Raw genomic sequence first — 6,834 nt, 5'->3', positions numbered from 1 at the left:
AGTTATGAGTGATTTACTAAAGCATCACTTATTTTGTGTTGCTAAGGCAGTTTGTGAATAGGAAATAGTCCACAATTTTTAGCAACGGTTCGCGAACTAAACTGCAAAGACGTGACTAGATACCTTTTTTAGTCAAGTTTTGATGTTTCCTCTTTTAGGAAAGATGACTATTCTTCCACAAATAATTGATTGCCATATTAAGGTGTGTTTGATGTTTTATACTCCTTCCTAAGTCTTGTATTATATAATTATATAATAGAAAATTATAAAAATACAATTTACGCTAAGTAATTATTTGTGCTAAAGTTGTAACTTAGGAAAGACTCTCAAAATAAGGAGAGTCTTGAAAAAGGAAAATATTGGATTGTAAATAAAGGTTCATGTAAGCTATGATCGGTGTCTAATATTGCATAAATTTAGTATTATTTTCTGGGCATTTAGCATACCACAAGTGCATTAATTCTACATCTTTATCTTTATGCTAAATAATGTATTTACTTGTCCATGACCAATTTGCTTATTTTGGTTTTGTTTGTATTTAGGAGTGTATGATGGTCGTGGACACGACAAGATTGGAAGTATTGCTTCAACTGCATGGGAAAAGGGAGAATAGAGTCAGCTAGTTTGTGATTTTTGGAACAAAACAAGTGGAGGCAAAGAAGTGAAAGAAAGCTCGAACTATTTGCATGGTCCAAAATTCAGAACTCAAACACTATTCACGTTTGGATAGTTACATGGAAAGGAAATCAAGCCCAAGCTTTTATTCTTGTATACAATGTATTCATGCTCTACACCAAGATAAACATTTTTATTACTTTTCCGAAGTACCATCTCCTTCACGAGAAACAAAGTCTCTCTTTGTGCTTGTGTCCTCTTTCGAACTGGCAAACCCATACCTTCACCGCGAGCTTTCTTGTTTTCCCCGTTTACACTCCAAAACCCATTCTCTCCCGCATGTCAATCAATAATGTCACCACCGTCCTTCCATCTCATTCACTCTTTCCACTCCTTTCTTCACAGTAAGCTACCAATAGCTAGGGTGACTAAAATTCAACACAAAATTGAAGGGAAGTCTAAAAAATTTTGTTTGTCTTTCAACAACTGATGGAAGCATACCATAGAAGGGGCAGTGGTCGTCTAAATATATTACTGGAGTTGGTGAGTTGTGTGTTCAAACCCTAAATTTTTGTTTGTATTGTATTGAAAATAGGGATTGCAATTGGGAAAAATCTTGTATAAATATGGAGGTTGTTGTATTAGTCTAGGGTTTATTTGAATGTTTGTTAGGTTCTAAAAATATCTGCTTGGGCAGAGATGAAACCCCCCGATAATAATTAGAACTTCTCTTATTTGATTTTTCTTGTTCTTCTTCATGAAATTTTATTGATAAACATGTTTTAATTTCTGAATTTTGACAAATTGCTTTCACCTTGTATGTCAAGCATCCTAGGTAGTTTGATTAATTCTTTGCCAATATTCAAGCCTATGTAAACTGATTTTGGTTCAATCTGTGATTACTTGTGCCTTAGAAAGACAAGTAATGCTGGGGATTGGCATATTAACTGAGATTAATTCATTCATATTTGTTAGTGATTTATCACATTTTCAAGGGTGCTTTTGGATAGAATCTCTACAGCTCCTTGATTAAAAGTAGAACTAGCATATCAAATTAGGGATTTCCATGCGTTTAGGAGGTGGATTCTAAGCCTTAGTTTATCTTTGTATTTGTTTTACACTTGTTTATTTAATTAGTATAATCAATCATATGACAGTTGTATTGATACCCATCTGTATCTAAATTATACTAGTAGAACTTAGAAGTTTAGTGTCACCAATCCAACTCCCTGTAGGATCGACCCGTATTTGCCATTGTTCGCATTTTAAAATCGTAGGTTTTGAAGCCTGCCAAGTTTTTGGCGTCGCCGCCGGGGATTATTGACAACATAACCACATTTTCAACAACCATAGTGACTGAAAATAGCTTAAAAACTTAAATATACCTTGCGGTCGATCCTACAGGGATTAACACCTTTTCAGGGACCATAGGTCTGTATATTTATGCTAGATTTGTAACTTAGGAAAGACTCTCAAAATAAGGAGAGTCTTGAAAAAAGGAAAACAGCTCAAGAACTTATGATTCAAGCGAACATTCATTGTAAATAAAGGTTCATGTAAGCTACACAATTCATCCCTTGAAAAATTTATGTATGCTTCATAAGGTTGTTTTCTACTACTTTTGTTCTTCAAGAAAAAGACTTTGCTTGGGGATCACCAAGCACAAGCTGGTAATAATCCTCTTAGGTAGTTATGTAAATTGTATCTACAGGTTGATTCAATAATCCTTGTTTGTTCTAAGGTCCTTCTCTTCTGATATAAGGACATTCAAAGATTGTTGATCATAAACCCTATATTTGATATAATCAATCTATGATCATATACCGACACTAGTTGGTTGAATCTAGATTAGAAAGAAAACTTTGTATAAGGTGTTTCATAAATTCCTTAAGAAATTTCACAAAATATCTCTAGATTTATTCAAGTTGTTCTTGTCGTAGAATAGGCTAGGTACAAGTTTTGAAAAGTATAAACCCTAATTCTACAAGTTTGTTTTGATATATACTTTTTACGTAGTAGTTGTTTTAAACAAACACAAGATTTCCAAAACCTTGATTCACATCTAAAAGGAAATAAAACAGGTATTTTGTAAAAGAAAAATATCAAAAAGTATTCACTTAGGTAGAAGCAACTCTTAGGATGTAAAGGAAGTCGGCTAAGGGAATCAATTGGGTGGAGCCTTGCGAGGTTCAAGAGACGTAAGGAGCACGACTGCAGTTAAATTGATTAAAGTGTTAATTCGGACTCAACTACATTCCAGTCTGAAGTATGATAGTAGGCTAGTGTCTGTAGCGGCTTAATACAATTTGGGGCTCAGAGTGGGACGAGGTCCCAGGGTTCTTTGCAAGCGCAGTTTTCCTCATTAACAAAATTTCTCCTGTCTTTCTTTACTTTTTATTCGATAATCAACCTAGACAGTTTTTATCTAATACTGTGTAGAACATACAAGACTTGTTCTTGTGAATTCGTATCTTGAAATATATATTACATGGCTTGTTCTTATTGGAAAGTGTTTCGCGTACTGTTTCAGTACATATTATGTTAATCTTGGATATTGATTTTTGAGATCATCATAGAGTTCTTATATACAATTAGGTTCACGGATATTTGATCCAAACTACTGATTTACAAGAAAGATAAATAGTATATACAATCATATATAAGGATTTTTTTTGAAGGTACTTGTTAATAGTATTAAGTTTTGTCTTATAGGACCGAGCGAAAATTTTTATGGTGTGCCTGGTACCCTCTCAATCTCAATTAGTATCAAAGCAGGGAAAATACTGTAAAAACCTAATAAGTTTGTGTTTGCAGCGATCTAACCTATAGACTGAAAAATCGAATGTGAAACACATAAGATATGATTTTGTTGAAAGCTTGGATTTAACACCTGATCGAAGGAACTATCTCATCAAAATCAATATCTGAAAATCTTCATAAAATCACCTCAAATGTATCTACTATACAAGTTCATCTTGTTAATGATGTAGAAATTATTGATAATTGGGAAACACATCTGAGAAAAAACAGTTGGATGAAATTTTTGATGAAGGTGACTCAGATATTGATAGAGATGTAGATGAGGGTATGTCGAGATGTTGAAACTTTTGTCTAAGAAAAAGTTTACGACTTCTTATCTCACTCCTTTTCTGACTCTTATGTATCGACAAAACAAGAAATTGAGAAGGGTTTACGAAGGTCTTGATTCTTAGAATCACACTAACGAATCGATCATCAAAGATCGTGAGGAATACCTCCGTAAAAATTTACTTGAATGTGATAATTAATCTTCGTCAAAATCTTTATAAGTTGAAAGAGAAACTTGCTGCGACTGAATCAAAGATTAACTTTCAACGAATGAGTTTTGAAGACAGAGAAAATACTTGTCTCCCTCGAAAAAAAAAATCCTTTGAGGTTGATGTAGCTGATGCTCTTGAAAAAATCAAGACGTTGGAGGAGGATTTGAAAAAGTTTAATACTAGTTCAAACAAATTAACCTGAATGTTAGGAGTAAGTAAAAATCATCGTGATACACGAGGATTGGGCTATAAAGGAATAGATGCTCCAAGTACTAGCAATGAAGTAAAAACGTCAAAACTAGTAGTGATTCTTCTCAACCGAAGGTTTCTACTGATGGTAAAAGTGAAATACATTTACCATCAGTTAATATTCGAAAGAGAAAAGTTTATCAATCTCCAAAGACAACGTACGCACACGCATCCAAGTAAGAACATTCCTTATGTTCGTTGTTATTGTAGAAACAAAGGTCACATGCAAATGGGATGTCGTTTTCGCGTAAGAGATGAGAAACATCATGATGTTCGTGTTTGGGCATCAGTAAGAAATGATCAAACATGGATCATATATTAAGGTTAATCCCCTTGATATTATGGGTTGTAAACGTCAAACCTTTACGCAAAGAAATCAATGTTATGATAACACTAGTTTTGCCTATAAACGTCTGTAGATGGTGGATTTTCAACAAAGGGAAAAACCGTAAAATCATGATACTGCATGTTTTCTGACACGGCTTTCAGGCATGCGATGATTCATATTTTACGAAGCCACGATGAATATGTCTTTCGAAAAGCCTCCACTAGCTGAGCGTTCGATCCCTGACATTTCGTCGTGCCCTCTATGTAGAATAACATAATTGGGTGGTTCTCCATAGATTGAGAGAAATAACGCCTTCAGGACGTCGGTGATACTCATTGTTCCATGACTACATGAGAGAAACCCCCATCTACATAGAAGAACGATCGGGCGGTTCTCCGTAAGATTGAGAGCAATAACGTCTTCAGGATGTCGGTGACACTCACTGTTCCCTGACTATGTAGAGAGAGTGTATAGACCTCGACGGTTCTCCGTACGATTGAGAACAATAACGTCTTCAGGACTTCGGCAACACTCGCTGTTTTCTGACTATGCACCTTTCAGAACGGATGTGACGCTTTAACTGGCTAATATATCTTCTGCAATAGATTAATTCTACCGTGACATTCACCACTGAATTCCTAGAAAATAATCTATTTTATCTCATTACTCCGATTTCATGATCGAATCCACGGCTGATATCATGGGATGGTAATAGATAATCTCATTACTCCGATTTCATGATCGAATCTACGGCTGATCTCATGGGATGGTAATAACCACTTTCATTACTCCGATTCTGTGGTCGAATCCACGATCCCGTGGAATGGTAATACTCGTTTTATTATTCCGAATTCATGGTTGAATCCACGGCTGATCCTATGAATTGATAATAAAACTACTCACTTTTATTACTCAGTTTCATGAATCATTCTCTACTTAATTTCATAAATTAGTAATAAATACTCAACAATCGGGCATCTGGACTACCACTAAGTAAGCCCCATAAAATAGTGTGAGTGTACTCGACAATGATGCACGAACGAGCACCCAAATGCGCGAACGCGCATCCAAAATATGGACAAATGAGGAATCCCACATGAAATAGGAGAGAGAAAATAATAACATTAAAATAATGGAGAAGCGCCCATGGGCCGGGCCCACCGGCCGGCCGGTCGTGCCCTAGCCGTGGCCGGTCCCATGCTTCATTATTTTTCCTTATTTTTTGTTGTTTTCATGAACTCATGAAGACTCCTCCATTCCAGCAACTTTCCTTGTTTGAGCAAAACTCGTGGTTTCTCCATATTTTCATGGTTTCTCCATGTTTGTGTAGTTTCACAAAAAATAATAATACAAAATAGGGAAAGGTGTTGCGGGACCGGGCAACTTAGTTGGCCGGCCATACACTAGCCTTGGCCGGTCCCACACCTTGCAATCCCTAATCTTTCATAAATTGTTATTTTTCTCATCTTGTGAAACTCCCCTGTTTCAGCAAAAATCATGGTTTCTCCATATTTTCTCAAACATTGCGCAAACCATGAAAAAGCCAAAAGTCAACATGGTCACACGACCGACTGGGCTACTCACGAAAAATATATTAAAATATTATTATTTTAATATTCACAAAATATTGATCAAACGAGCATACTTGCTCATTCGAGCAAAATCGAGGATTTCTGTCAAAGATCAAACTCTTCTGAAAATCCAAAATATCGCTCAAACGCACATCAGAAAACGCTGAAACTCTCATAACTGAGACACGGGCATTATGGAGACACGAGCATGCTCCCTTGACCGACCAAGGGTGGCTCTAAGGCTTGCAATGAGCCGGTCCCATACGTTTTCACACTTTTGACCTAATTTGCGCAATCGCTCATATTGGGTCCAAACTCTTCACAACCAACTCAGAATTTGTGCAAACGCCCATCAACAGTCCCACGACCACCAAAGGCCGGTCTCATGCCACCTTGGTATGTCCTCACTTTTCTATAATTAGGTTTTATCACCTGATGCCTAATCGAGCACTATTTCAATAAATGATGAATCCGGCATTTAATCGTCATTCCTTCACCAACCGGTCAATTCGGGACCCTGGTGTATGCTCACTCGAGCAATTGTGCATCACTTGGACGTTCCTCCTTTGCCCATGACCTATTTTCAGCAATTCGTCAATTAATGGGCAATTTCTCAAAATTAGGGTTTCGAACAAACCCTCAACAAATCATTATCCTGAGCAAGTTCAAACACTAAATAAATTTATGTTGATCCAGCAAACAAAACTCAGATTAATTATATAATATTTGGTAATCTACCAATATTTTAATCAATGTTTTATTGGATTACGTC

The sequence above is a fragment of the Papaver somniferum genome, chromosome 5, assembly GCF_003573695.1.
Source record: "Papaver somniferum cultivar HN1 chromosome 5, ASM357369v1, whole genome shotgun sequence".
Lineage (NCBI taxonomy): Eukaryota > Viridiplantae > Streptophyta > Magnoliopsida > Ranunculales > Papaveraceae > Papaver > Papaver somniferum.
The sequence above is the reverse complement of the archived record's forward strand: the minus strand, read 5'-3'. Positions refer to the sequence as shown.